At 35.7% G+C, this 27,223-nt stretch overlaps 1 protein-coding gene across 1 annotated transcript in view; it reads left to right on the top strand.

Moving 5' to 3' along the window:
- Positions 1-22,459: 22,459 nt before the first annotated feature.
- MGAT4C (MGAT4 family member C) overlaps positions 22,460-27,223 on the top strand; it is a 302,588-nt gene continuing 297,824 nt past the window's right edge. The window contains exon 1 of the mRNA XM_085046081.1: positions 22,460-22,758. The gene's annotated coding sequence lies outside the window, so the exon portion shown is untranslated. The remainder of the gene's footprint in view (positions 22,759-27,223) is intronic.

The following is a 27,223-nucleotide window of genomic DNA, read 5'->3' as shown; positions in this document are numbered from 1 at the left end:
GAATGTTATGTTATTAATAACTATGTCCTAGTACTTGTTAAACACACAGTTCTCAAAACTTTGGGGAATGAATGGACCAAAATTCTTTATTGCTCTGTGGTGGCCTTGGCAAACAGACAAAATCCAACCCATGGGCTCATTCACCCCATCTTTAGATGAGAGAAAGCTCCTAGATTGAGATAAAGACAGGAAGATTGTTTGCCAAATACAATTGCAGAGAAAACAGTCTTGACGTGGGAAAAATTATTTTAATTACTTGCCAATTAGAATAGATCTGGATAATGAAAAGACATTAAAACATCTTTCGACCCTCCTCTCCCAGGCTCTACTTTACTCCTTTACTCCCAACCCCTCTGCCTGCTCCCTCTTTATGTGCTGCAGGCATGGAAGGGTTTGTGGTCAGTTAGAATGATTTATGCCTGCTGCTCTCTCACTTTCACACATTTACCCTGCTCTGGTGTGGGCTCTCTCCACAGCTTGCATTTTCCTCAGGAAATATCAACATGCTCTGGTGTAGGACCTCCATGGGCATCTGCCTCTGCCCCTGTGGCTCCTCCTCTCCCTCAGAGCTTGTTTTCCCTATGCTGCTCCTCTGTATTTTGTTTCCTCACTCTTTCCTCACTCTTTCCTCACTCTTGTCTCTTGGAATGTTTTTTACCCTTTTCTAAATGCATTATTTCAGAGGTGCCACCACCTTGGCTGAGGGGTTCAGCAGTGTCCAGTGGAGAGTTTGTTGGAATCAGCTGGAAGTGTCTGTGTAGAACATGGGGCAGCCCAAGCCCTTCCTCACAGAGGTCTTGTGGCCAATACCTGGGCACCTGCACAAATGGTTTTATAAATATAAATTCAATGGTGTACACAGTACAGTGAGGCCTTTAGCATCACAGGCAACAGCTGAAAAAGCCTTGTAGGTATATAGTTGTCATATTAACTTCATTTTTTTTTTACCTCTGCAGTAATTTTATTTCACTGATGCACATGACAAGGAAATTGGGGCCTCTTTTTCCCTTTCCCATCATTTTTTGGTTCTTTAAATAGTGAAAAAAGAAATTATCTTTTAGGCTATCTTGCTGGCAACAGTGAAATAACTGTACTGGTAAAAGCATTAAAAACCAAAAATATTTACATCATAATTTAAGATAAATCAGAGATTTATGTGTAATCATTTGAATTGGAAAAGACCTTTAAGATCATGGAGTCCAATGGTAAACCTAACATTGCCTAGTCCACCACTAAACCATGCCCCTAAGGGAAGCATCTACATCCAGGGATGCTGGTTCCTCCATTTCCCTGGTCAGTTTGTTCCAGTGCAGACCTTTTTCCTCATATGCAATTTAAACCTCCCTTCGAAAAATTTGAGGCCATTTCCTCTTGTCCTATTATTGTCAATTTCTAGTTTATTACTTGGCAAAGGAGACCAACCCCACCTGACTACAGCCTCCTTTCAGGTCCTCCTAGACACGGATAAGGTCTTCCTTCATTAACTCCTTATAAGACTTGTGCTCCAGATCCTTCACCAGCTTTGTTGCCCTTCACTGGACTCTCTCCAGCCACTCAATGTCTTTCTTGAAGTGAGGGTCCCAAAGCTTGAATTGAGTGGCCCAAAACTGAAAACAGGGTTTCATGTGTTGCCTCACCCGTGCTGAGCACAGGGGGAAAATCCCTTTCCTAGTCCTGCTGGCCACGCTATTCTGATACAGGTCAGGATGCCATTGACTTCTGGACACGCTGCTGGCTCATGTTCAGTTATATGTCTATATAATATAGTGACAGTCTTTGCATATTCCTTCTACTCTTGTACAGAAAAATGCTGTATATGGATTGCATAGAAATTGGAATTTCTGCCTCTGAAACTTGTGATAATGTTAAATAGAAAGTAACAGTTATTTTCTGGCTTCTTTTGTACAAGAGCATTAATGATGATTTCAGAAGTTTTCTAAGAACAAGCCTCAACTCTGCTGGTGGTGATTGTTTCCTCCTTGTGTGGAATGATCCCTCATCCCTTCAGCAGGAGCTGTACATTCTGCTTGCAGAGACACCTTTATGCTGTGTGAGCAGCTTTAACGCACAGCCAATCTGTCTTTGTCTCGAATACAGTGCTGCTTTTTCCCTTCACTTAGCAGGCAAATCAAACTGAACAGAATTCAGTGTTACCTTCCATCTCCAGCATTTTGCCACATTTGGGGAGTTATGGATTTTTTCCACTAGGAGGAAAAAGTAAACATGGTGTTTCTTTGATGCAATCCTGTTTACAAAGATGGCACAAAATGCTGTTCCTTTAAACACAATGGAAAGAAGATGAGAAACAGCAGGACTGTCTTAGTGCCAAAGTGTTTTTCGGAGCACTCAGTCCACATGTTCTTTCAGATGTTGCCATTCCCTGAGCTAACGGTGCTTGTGGTTTGTTTCACTGCTTCACTTCTTTAAAAATGTGGGTCATTTTATCTTCCCCTCTGCATGAAATAGGAAATATGCACAAATCAGTACTCAATGAAATTCCCTCTACCAGCATTTGTGTGCTACATACTTTTTGTTTGACAAAGGGGAATAAATAATTGTCTCAGTTTAAAGACACTATTTATTTCAGCTAATTGGTCAGTCCCACAATAGTTTAAAATAACTGATGTTCTGTTTTTCAAAAAAACAATGCATTTTAAAGATATGGAATTTAAAATGGACTGAAAATTAAATTTGAATACCTCTGATTTTTTTTTCTCTAATCTGTAATGTATTCTTCCTTAGTAATGAAATTTTCTTCCATCTTAAAGATGAACTTTTATCAATATGACATTTTGGAACTTTATAAAAGAAATTGCACCTTTATAAAAATTAATTGTAATTAAATTTATTTTCAAATTACAGTCTAATTAAAGTCACATAATCTTCCACTATTGACACTTTTAGTTATGTCCCTTTTCAATAGAAGCAGTATAATTTCACAGCTTCAGACTACTAATTGTACAGTAATGTTTAGTCTGCAGCTACAAAAGCCTTTTTTCAATTGGTATGTAAATTAATTAGGAGGATTAATGTGTGACTTTATGCCACCAGACATACAATATGACCTTTTACTTTGCCACTAATGACCTTAGAATTTGCAAGTAAAAAGATGCTAAAGAAATGATTGTGTTGGCAAAATAACACTGGGTAAAATGAAAGCGTATTTCAGATTCCAATTTTTTTAAGCTTTCAGGAAAAATGCTGTTCTGTGAAAGAATACTGAATGTTTTATACTGATATTTTTATCAGGGCCTTTAAGAAAGGCTAGCTTTTTAAAACTCTTTTGGACTTGCTCCAACAGGCCAATTATTTCAGGCCATATTTTCTCATCAGATAAAGGAGAATATTTTGGGATACACTGCCAGAAGACCAGGAGAGGTCAATGTATAGACCTTTCAGCCCTCTGCTTTGTCCATATAACCAATCTCAGTATAAAAAACTATCAGTTCATCCAGCATAATTTGCCATTGTTAAACCGATGTTGACCATTCCTGATTACTCACTTGTCTGCACACGCCTGGACATATATTCCAAAGTTACATGTTCTCTTCCAAGAAGAAAGAAGAGATTGACCAACCCACAGTTATTTAGGTTATTCTTCTGCTGTGATGGGAATAACATGAACTTTTTTCCTGATCATGGATCCCTCCTTCCGTTGTCACCCTTTTTCAATGAAGACATGCATACACCTTACAATCACAATCCACCAACTCTTTCAGCACTTTCAAGCTGAAACAGATGATGAGATGTTCCTGCTGTTCAAGCTGATGAATTTAAATATATCCAGTTTCTCTAGGTACTTCTAGGGTGTTGCTCCCAGATGTTAGCTGTCTCACTCCTTCTCAGACTATGCTGATACACAGAGAGGTGTGAAAACAGACAATGTCTATGAAGATCAACACATAAAGGCACTGAGTTCTTAACCTGCTCCATGCCATCTCACATTTGTTAATTCCCCTACCCATCAATAAACCCACTTTCCCCTGAACTTCTTTTTGCAATTAGTTATACTGCAAGAGCCTTTTTTTCTTATCTCCAATATTCCTTGCTAGGTTTAGCTCCAGCTGGGCTCTGTTGTTGAAGTTTTCCCTAAGTATCTGCAAAATGCTGTACTACTCTTTTGTTGTCTGTCATTTCCATCTCCTGTGCACTGCTTTTTGCATTCTAGTTCAAAAATTATTAACATACATGCAAAAAAGTGGGTCATACTCGGGATGAATAAGTATTAGACCAGGATACAAACTTACCAAGTTTAAAGTTTCAGTGATGTGAATATTCTGGCGAGTTAGAAATTTTGGACTACAGAGGAGATTTTGAAAAGGAAATATGTTGCAGATATATCAATGTGTTTTACAGCCCTGCAGTTTGGGCAGCTTTCAATTAACACAACAACAAAGTGAACCAACCAACCAGACACACAAAACCCACCAAATGATAGTCTGCAGAAAGATGTGGTCAAAATGGAAACTCTGCATGCAGATGCCTTAAAAAGAAAACCAGATCACTGTTTCTTTCAAGTGTAGATCTTTTTCGTCCCTTCTGTGTGAGAGCAAGGAGGCTGCCCCTTTGCTTTCCTGCATTGTTACAAAAAGTGCTCTCCTGTGTAGCCAAGCTCAATGTCATGCCTCAATCTGGCACTAAAACACCATTTTGCTTCCGTGCAGCCTGTACTGCATGATGAAGTGTAGGTCCTTGCCTTGCTGATTATCAGCTGTGTTATAGGTGTTACCTTGTGCTGCAGTATTCCAGTTTGAAGTGCCATGCTCTCCTACCTGTCTCCCTTCTGAAATGGCTATCATTATGTCTTTAACTAACAGTTTTTGTGTGGTATGCAGTCTGTGAAGGTATCATAGGTTTTAATTTTGTCTTTGAGTAATGGGATATTGGGAGTCCTAAGACTGCAAGACAGCACCTCACTTTTATTTACAGAACTGAAAACAAGAGTATTACAAAAAGGTGTACCAGAGGACAGGGAGAGAATAGAAAGAATATTTAACTGATCTGATCCATTTCAAGTTGAGTAGATAATCTCCAGGGATGCCTGTCAATCACAAAGATTCTTTAATATCAAAATAGCCAGAGAGTAAGCTGGTACTCCTTCAGAGGAATTTAAAAATGCTTCAGAGAAGGCAAGTCTTAAGTCCTTTCCCTGTTTTCAGGAGACAAATATTCTGCTTCAGAGCTGAGTGGATTCCAAATTCCCAAATCTCCAAAATTTGAAAATATTCTTTCAAAACACAAGTTTTTATCTTTCTTTGCCCTTTCCCATTGCCTTTTAATGAGTCCTTAAGAAAACCAAAATATCATCTATTTCAGAAGTAAGCAGAAAACTATTCAGTTAATTCTGAAAAAAAAACCAAAACAAAACACAATCTCAAAAGACAAACAAATATCACGAGACCAACCCAGCTTCCTGGGACAATTTGCTTCCCCAGTGAATGCATTAATCATTAAACTAGTACATCTTTATCAACATGTTAATTGAACTTAATATTAGATTTTGTTACCATTATTTTAACCCAATTCCTTGTTGTTGAAAAGAATATCAGGTCCCTAGAATAAGGCAGGGAGTAGCAAGGAATGAAATAAGGTGTCCTATGTGGATTAATCCAGAGGAAACATGTCAACAGAAAAGAGGCAAGATCTGTTTTGAGATGTTCTAGAGGATCATAACTCACTCAATAAATGTATTTATTCTGCATCTATATCCCAGGGTACAGAAGGGACACAACTTTTACTTTTTGCCTGTGATTTCTTCTATATTACTGTTCTATTCTGTATTATATCTGTGGGCAAAACATAGAAAAAAGATTACCACACCAGTCAACTGAAAAAGTTGGCAGAACACACTGCTAGAGGTGAGAGAGCAGTAGCAGCAGGTCTGGCAGCAAGAAATTTTGTCTTGAGCCAGGTGGTACTTTACAGTTTACCCAGATTAATTTCAAGTTGTTTGAACAACAAATGTGTCCTTGAAGAAAGGAGTTTTTGAAAAATTCACATGAACAGGCCATTGATGTAAAAGCTGGCAGGCTGGCTGTCTTGACAGAGAAAAGGAACAGAGGTAGGGAAAGGATCTGAGGATGGCTTTGGAAAAAACTTGCTGTCAGGTAAAATCCAGGCCTCTGAATCAAAGCAAAATGAGTCATCTCACATGACAGAACTGTTTCAATAATGCTTTTATTTCCTTCCTTCCTTCCTTCCTTCCTTCCTTCCTTCCTTCCTTCCTTCCTTCCTTCCTTCCTTCCTTCCTTCCTTCCTTCCTTCCTTCCTTCCTTCCTTCCTTCCTCCCTTCCGCTAATAACTATAAATATCAAAGAAAATAAAATCTGGAGTAGTAAAATTAACCTGTTAATCACTAAGTAATTATTTATATTTCCTTTAAATTTAAAAGAAAAACAAGTTTTAATTTTTTTTTTTTTAATTTTCTATCGAACTGCCTAATTCATAGAATTAAATGAGAAAAAGTGATTATGTTACCAGGGAAAAAAAAAAGCAAAAATAAAACAAAATAAAAGCAAGCAAACAAAAAAATCCAAGCAAAATCCCTTGTGGTTTCTCACTTAAAGACTCAAATAAATTTTGTATAACTTATTCCGTGTCATTAAACATCTAAAAGACCAAACCCTTTTCACAGGTCTATTCTTTATCCTCTGCTGAGTGTTCTTAGACTAGAAGTTCTCTACTTTTGTAAGGGTTTGGCTCCCTTGAACTGAATGTATGAAGTGGACATGAGTTCTCCAAACAGCTACACGAGTACTTCAATAGTTAAACAGTTTTAATGACCTACTCACCTGTCACAAAGCAAGCACTACAGAATGTCCTTCATGCACAGTTCACCATGCCACTTCAGTCCTTGTGAAATACAGGGACTGTTTCTTGTGCTGTGGAGAATATATTTGCTTGCTTTAGGTAAGCTGGCTGATTTTTAATTCTTTCTCTTCTGTAACCCTTGGGAGTGGTGTCTGGACAGATTGACTGATTAGTGAAAATTAGTGCCTAATACTGAGGATCTTTATATGTATTATGTGTGCATATCTATTTTACTTTTCTCTTTAAAAGTCCACAGTCCAGATTCGCCAAAAGTATTTCTGCTTTTTGTCAGTCTGATACAGATTTTGATGATGAATTCTGATTAATAAAATGGCAGTTAATTAAACATCTGTGACTTGATATAATTTATGTAGTTTCAGGGCTGCACATGGCTCTTATCATAATATTCTTCTGTGAAAACCCATAGCCGAATAATAAAATTTTTAGTTCTGATTTGAGAATATCTCTGTTGGTAGAAGGATGCATAATCATTTTTAATTAGGGCAAAACTTGTTTAATCTGTCAGTTGATTAATCTTTCCAATGCCTAAGTGGGATTGCTATTTAATAACTGTTCTAGTTTTGCTAAGATCTACACTGTAGAAGTTTCTGGAGGGAGAACTGGATGAACAACTGCTTTACTTCTGACTCACTAATTTAAATAAATTATAGTCTTCTCAATTAGTCATATCTCTTTTGTATCTCCTATGGCCTTGCTCTTCCAGGTGGCAAAGTCTGCAATACTTAGAAGTATTAACACTTAATTTAATATAAAATTCTAGCTTGTGGAGTTCCACATTACAGCTTCATGCTACTAGACAAAGATTTTAGTCTAAGTTGTTGGTGTCAGCAAAACATGGAAAATCAGTAAAGCAAGATATTACAAATAAATGTTTAAAAATTTGTATAATTATTCCATTATGACTTTTCAAATTACTCGCACAGTGGAATTCATTTAAAGGTAGAATACCATGTGTGAGATCAAGTTCTGTATGTAACTATATCTCATACGGCCAGCTGGAGAACTTGGAAGAAACTTTCTCACACCAACTTTTCCTATCTGGGAGTAGTGTTAATAGCTTTTTGTTTATGAAAGTGTACAAATCATATTATAAATGGAAAGAAAAAATTGTAGCAGCTCAGCTCACTTTTACATCACCCCAGGTACAAATTCTTGCTAATCAGAGCAGATCTCAGCTGCATTTCTTCGACATTATCTGAACTACAAGAAGTCCAAAATCAAAATATATTGAATAGCAGCATCTGGGCTTTATTGCTGAGCCAGATTTTGCCAGAGTTTTAGCAATACAAACTTTTTTTTTTAGTGGCATATTATAGCCTAATCAATTTAGCGCACTCAAAGTGGGCTTTCGCAGATACCTCTCTCAGGTGTTTTTTCAGTATAAGATATCATTCAGTGTAATAGTATTTTTCCAAGACTGATGTTCCTTCCCATTTGTGGAAATCCCCAGAGCTGTGATCTGTTTGTCCTTGCAGAAAACCAGTCAGGATTAAAACCTTCCTGCCTACATGAAAAAGAAAATATGGTATGTGAGATGTCAGACACTGAACATCACAACTATTCCCTACTCCTTTTCCCCTCCCCATAAGCCAATTTTTAATTGTTAGTGGAGGAAGAAATAGAAATGTAAAGTCTTTGTGAGAAACAGGTAGTACCTGAAAACCTTGGCTAATTCCAGTGATAACCTACAAATAAAAGCCTTTAAGGTATGCTTACTGTTGTAGCAGCTGATCTTCCAGTCTCTGATAAATGGTAGCTCTCTTCAGTGAAAATAAACAGAATATATGATATTGATTTTACCATGGCTCATTGAAAGGCCTGTTGTATAGGTAATATTGTGGAATTGCAATATGACACAGTGCCTACTGGGCAGGAACATTCTTTGTTTCTTCTATCTCCTCAGTTTTCTCCTATTTATCTCTGCTTCATGGCAATATGCAATCTCTTAGAAGCAATATATATGTACTACCTAATATTTTTTGCAGTCAGGAAGAAAAATGTGGAATCAACTTTACACACAGTGATAGGTCAGCTTATGTAATTTCTTTATGTTCCTAGAGCTCCTTGTATACGTCAGTCATCAGCCTAAATATTTCCATGCTCAAGCCTAAAATTTCCATGACACCTGAACATCTTATTTGGAAATGCATTTCAAAAAAATTGCATTTCAGAGCTACCTTTAGTATCTTAGTATAATACAGATGTGGGTGCATGCCCTGGCATGATTTCAGAGCTTTGACAAATATAAGGTTTGTTGTATAGATACAGTTATATGCCTACCTTGGTTTAGCGCTGAGAGGAACTACAGAAAATGAAGAATGGGGAGTTACTTCCTGTTATTTTCTGTCACTAGTAGTATTTTTTTCTTCTTCAATATATATTGCAAGGACAGAGCAGAATAATAAACCAGAAATGGTCAGAGCTATGGAGCAGTGAGCTTAACTGACATGCTTTATTGCAACTGTTGAATAAATCAGCAAGTCTTGTGCTAAATCTTCATTTGTTTTTGCTCCCAATAGAAACTGTGCAGTTATGGGTGAAATTTCTAGACCAAAATTACTTTACTAGCAGTAATTTCCTGTTGATAGCACTAGGGAGTCTGCTTGTTTATTCAGAATTTTATAATACCAAAATCTTGCCAAGGTCTACCTGAATCACATTATCGTCCCCAGCTCAGAGTGCGTATAAAATAATTAGTGGTTTACAGTTCTTGATTAATTGGATCTAACTTTTAGTTTTCGTCAGACTTCTTGTCATAGAAAATGTAATGGAGCTGTGGTAGCTATGAGAAATAATGAGAAAAGGAAATTAACATAAAATAAAAATGTCAGAGCAATGGATCATGTGTGTTGAGAGGAAAAAGGGGAAAAAGAGGACAAATTGTTCATCATATTATGTGTTGCCACATGATGTTTGAGCCCTAGGATAATTTCTTGTTTTTATTCACTCTCCTGTAGATGCTGTTTACATTTTCAAGCAGAAGTTTGAGTGAGATCCCAAGTAAAATGTGCACAAATACTGGTGTAAATGGTGTTACTGGTGTGACCTTCTGAGGCACTAAAGCTAACTTCAGTTAGAGCTACAGAGCTGGGGAACTTCTAAAATATATCTAGACATATCAATTAGTGCTCATAAGTCCTTCTGACCCAGTGAATTTCTAGTACTGCTCTCTTCCTTCAGTCTTGCTTTTCATACAGGAACTTCACTGACTTTTGCAGCCGCAATAAATTCCATGCAGATATGTCTGAGTATGCAAAAGTCTTTTCAACCTCCTAGGAAGTCTGGCTGTGTATCTATTCACTGCTCTACTCAGGATTCCCTGATTTCTTCTTCCTACCCATATAATTTCTCATTCTTTTTGTCATCACCTTTTGTGGTTGGGAAGCATCCCTAAACTGAATAATCTCCCCTGATCATGTGATCATCAAGTTGCACCTTTTTGTATGAACTCCCTTTTTTCCTCCTCTCTCTTATGCCTGCTTCATAAATATATCTAATGGTTTATCTTCCATAAAAGGATCAGTTTGAAATACCTTTTTTTTTGCTACTACAGTGAATTACATTTTTATATTCAGAAGTGGGTTTGAGGGAAAGATTTTGTCTATGTGGGCTCACAGATTGAAATTTTTCTCAAATATTACAAAACTTTTGCATAGCAGATTACTTCTGGAAAAAAGAATTGTAGGCCTCAGAAATCTCAGCAAGCAATGGAAATACAACAGTTATAAGAATTCTTACAGTCATGGTATGCTTTGTTTTCCTCTGCAACATGAATGGGTGGATAGAACATTTCTTTTCCACTTCTGCCTTCATGGGTTTGGACTTCCAGAGAGCACAAAAAAAGTAGCAAAGTTAAGTGATTAATTTTCATTCTATGCACACATTCTTTTGGGGATAATTAATTGGAAACATTTAACTATCTAGTAAATTAGCCACAGGCAAGATTTCTATCCTGAAGGGTCAGATAGCAGTGAAATACTTTTTGCATCTGGAAATTTTTGAAGATATTTATTTTTTATACCAGTTGTCAGAGCTGTCATAAGTGTCCTCAGTGAATCTGAGGCAGACACCATAGTGAGAGCAAAGGATTAATAAACTTCTGTGCTTTACTATACATGATTAAGGTCTGGCTGTATTCTGCACAACATAGAATAATCTTTAAGTAACTCCAAATGCATTAATTAACAATATTTTCAAAATGGCTTATACATTAGGTGAGAATACAATCTCTCAGAAATGCTTTGACCTTGCTGCACAACCCCAGAGCAAGTCTGATGAGATAAAAAGAGTTGAATGTCACATCAATCAGTCAGGTACTTATTTTCTTATTCTAGAATTATTTTTTAATTTTAAATGAGGTACTCCTAGCATAGCAAATGCTAAGTTTAGATAATGCACTGGTAGAATTTCTTTGATGTGCAATATGATGTTTCCAAACTTGCAATACCATTTTTGAATAGTCTTTGATAGAATATACATAACTAAAGTATTTTCAGAAAACAATGTGTTTTTTTTTATTATACTGAAAGCCTTATACTGACTTTAATCTACAGTAAATACTTCTAATTGCTGTTAATCAAATGCAATAGAGTATGTATCAAAACTTACAAATGTTGTATTAATAATCTTCTTCTGAGTCATAGGCATATGGACTGACCAAAAAAAGAATTGAAACTGAAACTCAGTACCAACTGAAAATATATTTCATATTTTTCTCTTCACAAAATCAGTTGCTAAATTGAATGACCTATACGTATGTGTTAGTAATGAAATATCAAATATTTTGTGGAATAAGTTACAGAGAAAAATATATGTTCCAAGAGGACTTCTACCCCTAGAAAGTTTTGCTGAATAACTGAGTAGGAACAAATTTTACTAAAGAGAAGCAGAAGAATAAAAAGAAATTCATCAATGGTCAGTAAAATCCAGAGTAAATCCTGCTGTCCACTACGTTTCATGTTGAAATGAACCACCTAACAACTGTTAATTACCCGTAGTCCTGTATTTTCACTTTCAATCTCAGTGCATTTTACCTAAGTTAGAAGCTAATTCTAAGGTACCATTGACTGTAAATTTCCTTCTGCTGAAAGGTATGTGAGCAATGAGATGTTTTCAAATCAATATTATCTAGTTACAAAAAGTTAAATATGCAGCTATTTTTAAGGAAGAATGTGGAATGGAGAAAGTATCTGTAGAATCTTTCTTTTCCTTTGTGATTACAAATGATCCAGGTAGATGCATTTGCACCTAAGTAACAAAAGTAAGATGTTCGATGTCAAACACTTATTGTAGTCCTTTACTGCTCAAAGCAGTCAGTGGCAAAGCATTCAATTGCACAAATGCATGCTTATATATACTTATAAAAAATGTTTGGTTTAAAATGTTTTACATTGATATTTATTTTGGGGACGTAATCTAGATATTATCTGAAATGTGTTATCAAGTGACTAGACTTGGTTAAGAAATATCATGTGGGCTGGAATATGATTAGCAGCTTTAATGGCATTTGATATATCAGAAACATTAGCACTCAGGTGAAAAAAGTAGATTTCCCACACAAAGATTGCTATGTTAACTGTAACTAAAGGGGGGGGGGAAGTTGCTTTAAAATAATAATAATCTAAGCTATTAAATGCATCAAGAATAAAATTACTCCACTTGCTGTGTCTTATTGTATGAAAATGCATTGCATGAAATGTTTCAGAATAATGAAAGCTAGTAAAATGAATATAATTACATATGTAACTTGGCTGAAATTTATGGTAAACACAGTATATTTGTTCTTAAATATTTAAAAAGACTATTATAATAAATGTAGCATTAAAAGCTTGGGTTCTTTTGGTTTGTGTTTTTTATAATACTGATAAGAATGTACTCCAGAGTTGAAAAAGAAGGATAATTTCTTCTTTGCTTTAAAGGGGATGGTCAGACTTCAGATAAGGTTGATTAATATTAGTTGCTTTCATTTACGCATTCTGTGCAGGCCTTCAGAATTGCATTATAAATTGTCCACGTGGAGACTGAAGGAATAAGACAGGGCAAAAAGAGGTGCCTGAAAGAGAAAAGAGAATGTGAAAGAATAGATTTAGCGGTAATGTTGTTGCCCCTAGCCTACTGGAAAATAAAGCAGCCACTTCCAGGACACAGAAGATGTGTGCTGAAGAGAAAAAGCACAACTTACACAGAACCTTCACTCAGTTTTGCTTCCTGCACTGTTGATGGATGTTAGTGTTGGATGTGATTCAGAAAGGTGAAAGCTGTTTGGCTGGAAGACCAATCTATAGTTAGACCTCAGAGGAGGTGTACTTTGGAAATTATGAAAGTGAGCACACTGCAAGCTGGGTCTGAGAATGCCATGGGGTTGAGTTTGGAAGAGACCATAGTCTCTGGTACTGCTTTAGGATCTACACCCTGGGCTTTGCAAAAAAGCCTGGAAAGGAAGTAGGTATACCAGGAAGACCTTAGCCCAGTTCTCGTCTGTCTGCCCCACAGACACCAACAAGCACGCAAATGCTGCTAAAGAGAAGTTGCTGTCACAGTGCTTGCAGCTGTTGGCTTAAAAACCAATTTGTTTATAAGGAAAATTTAAAAAAAAAAAAATATCAAGACCATGATTTTAAAATATCCCAGTAATGAACCTGTGATATTTAGGGTGGGGAAGGGCAGGGCAGTGAGCAAGAAGACTTGCAGAATAGTTATGTTAGGGAAGTATTTTTTATAAATCGGGGGAAGTACATAGAAAATCTATGTGTGAGGAATTAGTTCCATTTTTAAATACGCAGGCAATTTATTTGCCTGCATTAGTGAAAGAAATAATATTGTTTTCACCACTGAGAAGGAAGCTGTCACATTAATTTATTTCACAGTAGAAAAAGCACTGGGAGAGTGAAATAAGCTTTGCTCTATGCTGGATTTAAATGAATACATGTTCATGTTTTATTGGAGTATCTATACATTTTGTTGTTATTCTCCTTCTCTCATAGTCGCCCAAGTATTTAAAAGAGAGTTCCTTTAATGCTAAATTTGGTACACAAAAATGTCGTTGGTGTGGGGGAAGAAGTTATATAGTCAACATTGGGGGGGGAATTGAGTACAATGAAAATTTAAAATCAAAGATTAGGCAGATTTTTTTCATTTTACTTCCCAAAGAGGGAGGGAGTTTCTCATCAATGAACTCTTTTTATACTGAGGTAGACCATATGTATTGTAAATTATTTTAAATGCAGTCACTGAGTTCTTTGGAAAGTGCATGAGTGTCCACAAAATAGCAAACAGTATGCCAAACCTGCAGTTCAATTTACAGAAGGTTTTTTAAAGAGTAAATTCTCTGAGTACTTTCTTTTTCAGATGATGACATACTATAGCAGAACAATTACAACATGCCTTAATTAGACATCTGGGAGATTTTTAGTGATGTTACAGTGGTGAGAGGTCTGCTTTTTATGCAAAATTTAAAGGATGTAAGTGCAGCAGTAGTCATGTCATCAGCTGTCAGGATGAGTAAAGGAAATCCTAGCAGCTGTTTCAACAGAGACGTGCCAATCATTCTAAGGAATACCATTCTTTTGGTTTTTTGGTGGGTTTGGTTTTCCCTTATCAAAAAAATGTATGTCATTTTATTAAAAAAACACAGTCTAGGAATCAAAGGCTGAATTCCAACTGGTTGCCATTCTAAGACAGAAATCATTTTAGGAATCTCATTTATCAGATTTTAGACTAAAACCTCCATTTTATACAATAGGATGTTTGAACATTTTTGAAGCCTAAGTAGATGTCCTTGTAACCATTAATGTTGTTTTGTGCAGTTATGAAATGTGAATGATGGGACCCATACAGTCAATTGCAATGGCTTTGTTTTCTTGAGGGTTTGTTTTCTTCGTTTCTATTTTTTTTATCTATTCCTTTGGACTGAAATTCTTGTGCAGCATATCACTTAGATATATTCTATAGCTGATTTTTCTCATCGATAGAGTCATACAGGAGGGCTATTTGTTTTGTTTTAGTTTGGTTTTTATTTTTTTAAATTTGATTGCAAATAAATTAATTGCATCCAAAATTTACTTTGTTTTCCAAATATACATGAATTCTTCATACTAGGAGCATATCTACCTCTGTACCTTTGTGCAACACAGTTGGTTGTGCTTGTAGAGCTCTGCAATATGAGAATGCATTAATGCATTAAATAAGGTTCCCTAATGCACCTTCATATTCACTACCGGAACAAATGATAATTTCTTTTAGGCATGACAAGTGCATAGAAATCTGTGCTTTTGTGACTCTATAAAGTTGCTTTTTCTAATGAAGACAAAGACAAGGAAACTTCAATAAAGCTTGTTTTGAGGTTTTCATTTATTCTGATTTGTCTTAAATTATAGCCCTACTGAGAATTCACACGTGTTCTGTATGAATTCAGGCTGGCACTTTGTATTTGAAATGCATGACTCTGAGACATGTTTTAGAATCAAATCCAGGTACACAAAATATGGAGAACTCTGTTCAATGCTAGTAAACATGATTTATTTGGGAAGATTTCTTTTGAAATAAAGCCACCCTCATTCCATTTCCTTTTTATAACGTAATCTATTCACAAATGTGTATAATAGGAGATAAATTTACATAAGAAATTAGTTTTTATACCCTGACTTCTTGTCCATGAGAGAATCATTAAAAAATTCTCAGCAATGTATACTTCCAAGGATATCTGGTCACCCTCCCAATATTTTCAATAGAAAGACTGAGAGTTTCTTGTGTCAGAGGATTGTTATTTTCTAGATAAATTTACTATAAATTCACAATGAAAGCTTTTTTATCAGGATGGACTTTCCTTTTTCTTCATTTTTAAGATTCATATCTGTCCATGATCTACATGCAAAATGAAACATGAAGAATAACACCTTGAAGTTTTGAATAAAAGCCTGAAAGAGTATATTTTTATGCGTAATACATCATCCCTTTTTTGTTCTTCTGGTTTGATGAGAGAATTGGAAACAAGATGTGAACCTTCCTGTTTTCCCTACATTACGATTAAATAATCTGCTTGTAAAATATTAAGAGATAAAACAACAAAAAATGAGAGGGGTTTACCCTTGATATCTTATTTGTAATGTAATCTTAATATTAAAGACAATTATTACATTTCAATATAATAAGTAGCAGCCTATGAACCTTTTCATCTTTATTATAATTATTTATTTATTTATTTATTTATTGGTAATCAGGATTTTCAGGAAGGTTTATCTAGTTTTATCACTACAAAACCACTCAACAGTACCCCAGAGCTAAGGAAAAGCTTTCTGAACAAACTAAAAGGCTTGGACATGCTTGAACGTGCTCTGAATTCTGCAGTGTACTCCCACAGGGTACATGGTGCTTATATTATGTTTTTCTCCCTCCTTATTTCTTAAGGCATTATTTCTTGCATTAGCTATTTAATTATATTATAGTAGTGCCTAAATGCCCTTCTCTATTTGTCTGAAATTATGTAAAAGGGGCTTTATTTTGCTTTATTTTCCTCTGGTTCCTTTGTCTGTTTCTCTCTGTTCACGCAGAGCTGTTGAGACTTTGGGCTGCATTAACACAAGTTCTGTGGGTTTCAGGAGAGACACTTTAAACTTGCCTTGAGAGATGAAAGTTGATGTGTGAATTCAAAGTAAGACCCTATTCACTATAATACAAATGAGAGCTGAAGGAAACAAATATGTAGCTCAAAGATTGAAAGCAGGAAATTGGAAGAATCTTTCATCAATTGCTGAAATTTTAAGAACTCATATGTGTCCTCACAGTTCAGCCAGTGGTGGAGAGAGAAGAATGGAAAACAGAACGAGAAATGTTTTGTGCATCACATGAAAACTATTAGGAGACTTCTTTTTGAATAATATAAAACACCTATAATTAAACTGAAGTAGGATCTCTTAATCAGTAAAATTCTATTTGTTTGCTTTCAAGGCAAAATCAGGTTGTGGTTTCGCTGTGGGATTTTTTAACAGCAACCACAAAAACGTATTAGTGGTGCATTTGTTTTGTTTCTTTTTAATGTACAATCAATTAACTGAAGAAACAGAAGGGAAAAAAAAGAAAAAGCAAAACAAAACCCTAAAGAGCAAAATAGCTTGGAAATGTTTATGAAAATTGAAGTAAGAAATTGTAGAATTATAAAATCCTTTGGGTTGGAGAGACTTTCAAAAACATGTAGTTTATCCTCCCTTCTCCTGGGCAGGAATATTTTTCACTGGATCTTTCCCTTATAAAAATAATTTTTTTAATTTAAATGACTGACTGAAAAACCTCCAAGTAACAGGAAACCTTAAAAAAAAATTACAGTAGCAAAAGAGTTGTGTGAAGGAGGGGAGTACTTTTTTGGTGGTTTGTTGGAGGTTTTGTTTGGTTTAACATAGGTAGGTCTTTAAGTATATGAATTGTAAAGCCTTTTTCTTTTCTCATCTTTATCTTTGTCAGGTATAGCACAGGGGCGTATAAAATAGTATTTTGGTGCATGCATCCTGTCTATTCTGTTTCTATGCTTCTTCATGGAGTGGTGTCAGAGAGCATGATCTGGTTTCCCTTTGGATGAAACTAAAACACAAAAAATACTCACCCTAGGAGAACACATGATACACTCCAGATGCATATTCAGTAAGTGAAACAAATCTAGACACTATGGAAATAAAACTCCAGAGAAGGATACATAGTGTGTGATGTCAGGACCCCTCAGTGAGGTGTTACATTTTGCAGATCTTATCTCTCCAGTCTTCACATCTTGGTAATAATGGGGAGAGTTATCTCCTCTTATAGTAAGTATGAGTATTTGTGTGATCTTCCATTTATAAATTTGTTCAAAGATTATTTACTGTGTACACAGGTTCATAAGAAGGACATGCAGCCTTTAATGGGTATCATGTGGTGAGCTTTGAGCCTAATTTGGAAGTAAAGGAATTGTGTCACCTTTTGCCAGACAATGATTGATAACTGTGTATAAGGCGTAATTAGGGGAAACACATCTTTGTGTAGAGCTTTAAATGAAGAATTCCTGGATCATGTTGATCTTTTTTTCATACCTACTGTATGATTGATTTTTTGGTCATATTATCTATGGCTAGCCAAATACTTAGATGGTCTTGGAATATCCTTGTTCTATTTTCTTCTGTTAGTGTACAAATGTAGTAAAGAAAGAGAACCAAAGAATCTACCTGCCTGCCTGTTTTGGGGAGGGAAAAAAAAAAACTAAACAAAACCAAACCAAAACAAAACCCCTACTGTTTAATATTATATGTTTCTACATGTTACTATTAATTTTCTTTCTATCGTCTCATTAAAATTCACAGTGAAAAAGCAAGAAAGCAGGAAGTTTACAGCAATCAAAAAGGACAATGAACATCAGCATATTAAGGCCATAAATTTCCATCCTTCCTCCCCTCACAAAGTTTCATTTGCTTTCCTCTGGGAACTACATAACATGGCAGACTTCTGAAACCCAGGAGTTGTTCAGTTGAACCCAAATAGCACACCAAGGTCTCAATTTCCTCTTCAAAGTTACATACTTCTATCTTGAATACCATTTCCAATTATTGTAAGTGGCTAGTTTATGAAAACATCTGGCAGAAGGGCATTAAGGCTTATAATGGAAGCCCGCACTTTCTACTATTAATTCTTAAGATTAGGCAAAATATGTTTATATGTGTTATATTTTCATCCAAACATAATCCTCTATGAATCTGAAAGAGAAAAGCTAGCAGCAAGCTATGGCCTGAAAACATACAAGCGCTAACTAGATGTATTCCAAGAACAAACAGGGAAGAAATGTATGAAGCATCTAAAATTATGCACAAGTTCATTTCACAATAATGAAAAAGAGACTTCAAAAAGTTAATTAAACGTTTATATGCATACACATTGCATTTTTTTCCGTTATTACATATGTATGGAAAATACAATATACGGTTGCAAAAGTGTCTCACTTTCTGTCACTGAAGTTTTCATCTTTGAATTGCATATCTCTAATCCCACTGGAGTTCCCTGTTAAAAGTTCTTCTCTGCTGTGAAAATCTAATGCAAGACAGACAGGGTAAAACTAGGAGAGAATATATTCTGAATTTATTAACCAGTATGTTGTCTCCAGTGATGAATGACAGAGAAATGGGAAAGACAAACATTTATCTAAATTGAGGTCTTTTACTTATTGAGAATTACCAGTTGTAGGAGAGTAATAGTTCTAAAGATTTAGTCATATATAATTTTTTATGTGTATCCTATTATACAGAAGGAGTTTTAATGTTCTTTAGAAATCTGCCTGGTAGCTGTGTAACCATACTACTATTTAAGTTTAAAAATTAAATAGGCCCAGTGTGTAACTTTGGTTTATTGAAAGTAACTTTTGTGAAGTTATAAAGTGCCCAGGTCAAAGTACTCTTAAAGCAATTACAACTTCTGTTACCCAGGCAGACAACATGTCACAGAGTTACAATGTGTATCACTCCACGATCACCTTTTTCACCCTCTGCCCATTATGCTGCTGATGATTTTTGAGGTATTAGACCATGTTTTTGTAACTGGATTATATCACACCAAAAATATCTAGTATGATATGCCAACAGTGTCACCTCTGCTTCCATCTGGTATTGTCCAATTAATTCCAAAAAGATATTAAACTGTACCAGTAGATAACTTGGAAAGGAAAACCAAACCAAACGACAGACAAGCAAACAAAAAAAGCCCACCAAAACCAAACCAAACCAAACCAAACCAAACCAAACCAAACCAAACCAAACCAAACCCAACCCAACCAAACCAAACCAAACCAAACCAAACCAAACCAAACCCAACCAAACCAAACCAAACCAAACCAAACCAAACCCAACCAAACCAAACCAAACCAGGCCAAACATAAAGCCCTATTAATTTATTTTCTTCTAGCAATGTCTGAGAAATTCTTGTGAATCTATGTCTTGTTCTAATACTCTGTAAACCAAGTGCTTTGCTGGATGTTTTGGGCCTAATCCCTGATAATCCTCAGGGGTTACTAAATCTTTTTTCCTAGAAAAAAACAATGGTTGCATGCTTCCTTTCTCCACCTGATACTAAAAAAGAGGAAGCTGAGAAGAACATGTAGTCAAAGATCAGAATTTTACTAAGGCATTTTGGCTTACTTAGTTTTGGTTGCTATATTGGTTCTCTATTTCCCTCAATGTCACACGCCAAAATTCAATCAGAAACCTCCTATAAACTGACATGTCAATGTTCCTAACTCTAACCAGTGAACAGGAATGAATAATACCTTCTAAAATAATGACACCGCTAGAAATAGGGAATTACAGTTATTATATTTTTTAAATTCGTTCAAGCCAATAGATTTTTGTGAATAGAAGCTGAGACACCAATGTAGCTGTTTGACCGAAGTTGCTGAGGCTCCAAGAAAAGCAGCAGCTTGTCACTAGTAGCTCTGGCTGAAGCAGTAGATGCTGGGGGCAGGGAGACATGAGTGATTTTTGTTCTAAAATTTATAAATAGCACACAAGCCAACACTCTCTTTAAGGCTAGCAAGTGGCTTTCAGCTCTACAAAGAATTCCATCAAGCCTTTCCTTACTGTGAAGAGAGATAACTTGGGGAAATTTAGGCCTGGGCTGCTGCACAGTGAAGTCTTGGCAATTTTATTAGTTTCAGCAGCAGATGCTGTAATTGTGTGAGCAGACGAAAAGAGTAATCCAATAAACTAAAATAATTTAAGGAAGATGTTTGGAATATAAAGGCTAACAAAATTAGGAAACATTTAAACAGAAAATCACTGGAACTACGAACTGAGGATTTTGGTGGTTCATAGCAATAGTGAAAATTGCAGAATTGTTGAGGTTGGAAGGAATTTCTGGAGGTCACCTAGTCAAAACTCCCTGCTCAAACCTAGAGCTGGGGTGTTTGGATTGGGTGATCTTGAAGGTCTTTTCTAACCAAAACCATTCTATGGTTCTATGACTTGTGATATTATAATCTGTTTGCATGGAAAATGTACAAATATTAATGACAAGGACTGCAGCACAGCCAATGTCACCTGGGAGTGTGAATGTTACACCACCATACTTAATCCTAGAGCAAGACAGCATGGGAAACTATTCAATCCCTTTGGAAATATGTGCTATTTTGGGCTATGTTTTCACGTGTTGTATTTACAGAACAATTGGATCTGGTCAAGTGATTGCATGTCCTTCAAGGGGTGGTTTGGAGGCCAAAGAAGTTTCTGTTTAAAAAAATTAGACTGGACATAATGCCTTCAGCATAAAACACAGAGGTTCTGTGGGGTTGTGGCTTTAGTAACTTAAGCCCCAAGGAAATCTCTTAATGTTGATCGTGCCTTTTCACTTCACCTGGCAGAGTTCTGTTAATGGGAGTTTTACTCCAGGGGACAGGGAGCAAAAGAGACCTCTGGAGTCATGTCCTAAAGATTTTCAGTCTCTTCATGTCTGTTTGATGACAGCAGGGTCTATATCTCTTTCTTGGCTATATATTTATTTATCATTCTCAAAATGGTCTAGAACCTAAGATTTATTCATATGTATTCAGTTGCATCTCTGTTTACTTAAGTTTAGGGTGGGACACTGAATTTCCATGAGATTGAGAAATCCCGTCTGAGGAAGCAACTGGTGGTAAATACTTAGGACTTCAGAAAGCTAGATCAGTTGAAACTAGAGAAAGGATTTGCAAAAATATCTACTTACTAGGGAGCATGACTGATGATGGCTCTTTGAAATTGTACCCTTTTTTAATTAGTTGTATCAGATTTTCTAGAGGATAAAGTATTAAAATTTGCTTAATATGCATGATGATAAACTCCTGCCCTAGAGTTTTCAATATAACTACTTTCTACATAAAAGCTAGAAATCAGTTACTTTTTAAAATAGCTTTGGCACTGAAGTGATATTTAGAAAACTTCAATTCTATCTTTTTTTTTTTTTGTAAAATAGTACGAGATGTGGTTCATAATTAAGAACAACTTGTTACACAATATTTTTTACTGGCATGGCAAAACATCAATCACATTTTTTTGAGGATTATCTGGGATTATCTACTAAGGCTAAACATGGTAATTGTCCAGAATTTTAGCGGTCACTTCATTTTTTGTCAACAAGGGGAAAACACTGCCCTTTCCTTTCCTAGAATATTGAAAATTAAGATGATTGCAAAAATATGATACTTATCAAAAACAACACAGAAAAAACAGATAGTGGAAAAATGAATTTAGCATAACCAGATTAATTTTGGGAAGCAGTGATAATTGCCAATATTTAGATTGTTGGGCATATTTATATTGTGAAGTGTATTGCCATTTATCAACTTTAAAAACTTTGAGTATTTTTTTCCTGTAGAAAAGGCTACAATTTGCTTTTTTTTGGTTTGTGGGGTTTTTTTCCTTTTCCTGTCTCTTTTTTAACCTGTGGCTTGAAAGAAAGCAGCAGCAAGAATGAATTTCATGCCAGTAGACACTTTTAAGACTAGATTTAGCTGCAGTCACATTAGCTTAGATAATGGGAGAATTTTTCTTCATTGAAAATGCTCCCTGTCGCTTAAGAAGAACTCACTGAGGCAGCCTGCCATCTAGCTTTTTCACAGCAAAATAGGCTTGCAGACTGCAGATGAGAGACTCGGGAGCAGAGACAATTTTAACTTAGCCATCCCTAATTTATCTCAAGCTTTTTCAATTCATCTTCACTGCTCTATGCACACTGGAACACCAGATTGTCAACCCCTGGGAAAAGAATACAGCCAGGGATCTAGAGAGCTGTCACATCCTGAGAAATATTTAAATTGTGCTGATTTTCTTCTGGAGTGCTGAGCAGAGGGAATGAAACTCTCCATCAAGTCATAGCTTTGCGGGCAATAGATCAGAGGATACTGCCAGTTTTTCTAATGGATTATTGTTATCGGGCAGGTTCTTCCTGAAGGTATGTAGTTACTCTCTCAATTCATTACCCACACTATTTATCAGGCAATGATCTAATGAACTAGTAATCCAGATACATTAAGAGAAATGTTAACTAAGTAGTCTGTATTGATTGAATGATGACACTTTATTGCAGCATGTTTGCAGGTGAAATACTCTGATCTACTTACTGTAGATGTGTTGTAGCTACTGCCAAGTGCTTTGTCAGCAATCCCCCCAAGCAAAAAACAATCCCTAACCTTTAAACAAAAATCAAAAATCCATTGTGCTGCATTGCCACAAGTTGATGCTGACTGTCCAGAGAATGTTGTTTTTTGAAACAATGAATAATCAATAGCAAAATCATACTTTGGATTTTAAATCTGTCATAGATAAGTATTAATTTTGCAAAATATTTTCAAAACCTGAATATGTGCAGAACTCCCCTTAAAGTACTACAAATTAATTTTGGAGTTAGGAATTTGCTTATTTACTATAATGTTCCACCCTTTCACCTGGGGATTTACACTATTTCATTCTGAAAATCTCTGATAGATATGTGACAGAAGTCTGTTGTTGCATCTGTACTGCCACACTCCAGCTGCTTCTTAGAGAAGCATAAGGATTATAAACCACAACAGGAGGTTTAAAAATAAAATCTGCATAGAATTTCTTGCCTTTTAAACTTCTCTGTTTATATAGGAGTTACAGCATGTGGCTCCTAATCTGAATTGCTTGCTGCATGTCTGCATCTTGTGAGGCAGCCTGACCTAAAAATGAAAAATCTCTAAATTGCAGAAGCAGCCAGACATTTTTGAACTGTTCCAAGCGCGGGAGTTGTTGCAGAGATAGAAAAAGCACTACCACATTTAAGTTAAACTCCTGGCCTTGTTTCATTTCCAAGTTGGCACTCTACCCAAGTACAAGCTCTGAGACTTGAACACAAATTGGCAGGTGCAGGGCTAAGCAAGAGTTAAGCCCTGAGAAAAATAAAAATTCTTATCTTTGGCTTCTTGTCCAGCACACTGGCTGGGCTGCTGTCATGCTACCAAGAGTAAATGATGTATGAGTTTGTCTGTGGTGTACTTGATAGTGCAGTGGATATGCTGACTGGATTTTTAGTAACAAGTGACAGATGTTTGTCATATTTTTTAATATACTGCTGAAAGAAAGCAATGAGATAGAAATAGGTAACAAAGCTGGGGGAGGAAGGAGATCTCAAAACCCATATTGGTTAAAAGCAGTGAGTCTGAGATAAGAGCACTTTCTACTGTGTTTGTCTTCCTGTGTTTAAGGAATATAGTATTTTCAAGGCTTTAATAACAAATTGCAGTCGTACATGTTGCTCCTGTATGCAACACCTGAAAGTTCCTTTCCTCTAGTGTCTTGGAAAGGGTGAAGAGGGAGATTGATTCTATCCCATTTCAAATGAACTCTCTTAAGGCACTTCCTTTCCTATGGACCTCAGAAGGACTCAGGCAAAGAGGCTTTCATTAAGCTCTCCCTAGAGTCTTCTACCATCAGCAAGATATTTTTTTAAAGGAAATGTGCACACCAACTGTGTTTTTCCCAATCTCCCAAACTTCTCATTTAAACATATAGTGGCATCATTACGTGCTTCTAGATACCCATGGATATTTCATTTTCTGCAATCACTTATGAATGTAATACAGGCATTTCTTATTATATGCTGCTCATATGAAAACCTAACTTTTCCACATCACATTCAATTTCATCTCCTTTGTGTCCAACTATATGTTTCCTTTTAAATGTTTGGCTACTTTAACCACTAGCTATTTAAATATAATTTATTTCTGATGTGTAGGACTGGGGAGTAACCAAGAGCAACACAAATATATCTTGATCTTTTCTCCAAAGTAAGACAAAACAAAATATATTAAAACTAGATTTAAATGGGAGGGTAATATTAAATAATAGAAATAAATGAAGATTAATAGCTTTATGTTCTGTCTTAACATTGTGGTTTGTTTTTTGGATTTTTTGTCTAGCATGATATGAAGTAATAGCTCTGCCCCATTCTCTTGACAGAGAATTCTGATGTACCCGTATATTATGCCATTTTCATGTGGAACTTTCTGCTGCATTCTGATATCTTTTTAGGCCATTTGCACAAAGAACTGTATTGCAAAATGTGGTATAGCATAAATAGATGAAAACATTCTGGGAAGAAAGCTGCAGCATAAATCCTTTGTTAAGGTGCCAAATTTATAAACTTTTATGTCTGTCCTGGTTCCACTGCCCCACCTTAAGTTTCTGTTCTTTCTTCTTTCCTATCTTTACAATTTCCAAAAAAAAACCCCAAAAAATTCAAAAAACCAAAACAACAAGAAACAAACACCACAAAACAAAAAACCGAAACCAACTAGTTTTCCATGAGAATTTACAGCAATACAACAAATATACCCATTTTGTTTACTCTTGAGCAGTCCTTAGCCAACACTACGTATCTTCTGTGCCCAATTTCGCTGAAGTAAGCTTAAGTGTTGACTGTATTCCTTCCTTGACACCTTAGGTTCTACTCCTTCCTGTTCTGCTGTGTGCTAGACAAATCATAAAACCAAAAGAACAGTTTGGACCTTTTTATGCAACGCTCCTGGTTTTCCCTTGTGGTCATTTAACAGCTGTTTGAGTCTAGACTTTGATCTCCCAGAGTGAGCCTCTAGAAGGTAAAGATATTACCCTGAATTGATAAGAAAAGGACAGCTTCTTACTTGTGTTATTCTTCTTCCTTCTTCCTTGTTTTAGATTTGGAAATGTGTTTGTGATAACATGTAATTCTATGCAATGGATAAAAATAATATGTCTAGGAACGTTTTTTGGAAAAAGTAATTCACGACTTTAACATTATCTGTTCTTTGAACTCTAACAGGTAACTAGTGGGAACAGTGCTCAGAAGAATAAAGACCTAGGGGCTTGGATAATGATAAAATAAATATTCTCAGGCAAAACCTGGATATTTCTAAGATCAGGATGTGCTATGAACTAATTTGTTTCTTCCATTTATATGTCTTTCTAGGTTTCAGGACTGATTTGTCACTATTTAAGCATTTATTAAATGAATTATTTTGTTTCATGTGTATCATTTACACAGACCATTAGCTAGACAACACATTCAATTATGTACTAATTCTGCTAAGATTTTAGTAGGTCTAATGACATATAGCAAATCTGTGTTTTCACACACATAATTTCACAGTTTTGAGTGAACAAGAGTGAAAAGATGGCTTCCCCTGAGAATCACATCTAATTCTTGTAACGCACATTCAGGAAATAGCAGTGGAAAGAACATACAAAGATAGTACACATTTGAAAAGCTGTCAAATTTTGGTTGGAATGGTTCAGCACACTCTCAAAGTGTGATCCAGTTCTTAAATTGTGGGATAGCTTGTCTAGCTACACATACAGGTCCAAGGCCCCACACTAGTCTTGCATTGTGTCTCTTAGCCCAGTTTTTAGTTATGCAAAATATCTGAAATTTAAGGAAACACTAATATTTAAGCAAGTGAGTATAAAGAAAATAATATGAAAATGAAATCATGAAAAAAGATAGCACTAGAATTCACTCCTCCTTCTTTAATTTGTCCCCATCTCTTAAGAGAATTTAGATCAAATAGCAACACAGTTTTGGTGACTTATATCATCCTAATACACAAAGGGTAAAGCAGCTGGTGTTCCTGGTGAGACATTCCTCACAAAAATATTGACAAATCCACGATTAAATGAATTAATATTGACTTCAGGGTAATATATTTCAGATTAAGTATTTTAAGTTAATTTTATAAGAGTAGACCTTAATTCCTTTGTTCTATGATTGCCATAGTTTGATATATTTTAAGTAAAGCATTTTGGTTTGAAACACTTCCAAAGATTTGGGTTCTACTGTTTGTGCCCCCAATCCACTACCTACACACCAAATGATATGAAGCCACATTTGGAAATCTGTGATATCTACCCCTATTGCCTTTCTGCAAAGCCCTGATTTTACAGTAAGAAAACCTGTAAGTGTATGGTTCAAAGATAATTTAAAATAAAGATTTTTGCTGTAAATTTAAACCTTGCTCCAACTTGCTATGCAGTCCCAAATAAATACACCCCAAAAATGAGAATGTTATATGCTCTTAATATTTTCTTACACTTTTTCTTTCTTTTATATATTGATGAGCATAGAAGTTATTCTGCAATATCCTGGGCTGGTCTCTTCTTGTCAATAAACATGCAGAATTTTCTGCAGTAGGTATTTTCAGGTGCAATTAAAAATTTGGTTGGTTCAGGGTGATTCGATATTGCTTTTCTGACTTAATGCTGTCATTACAATTACTGTCTGACATAGAGAGATAAATAACATTACTGAAGAAATTATAGTAATATATCTTGTTCGGAATGTCATTTAATATCCAGTTTGCCTCTTTCTCACACTGCTGGAAGTCACTACATTGAAGCCAATTGAAAAAATGAGAGTGGAATCA

Source organism: Lichenostomus cassidix, chromosome 1Aa (assembly GCF_008360975.1).
Source record: "Lichenostomus cassidix isolate B80296 chromosome 1Aa, HeHo_3.0, whole genome shotgun sequence".
In the NCBI taxonomy this organism is placed as follows: domain Eukaryota; kingdom Metazoa; phylum Chordata; class Aves; order Passeriformes; family Meliphagidae; genus Lichenostomus; species Lichenostomus cassidix.
The sequence above is the reverse complement of the archived record's forward strand: the minus strand, read 5'-3'. Positions and strand labels throughout refer to the sequence as shown.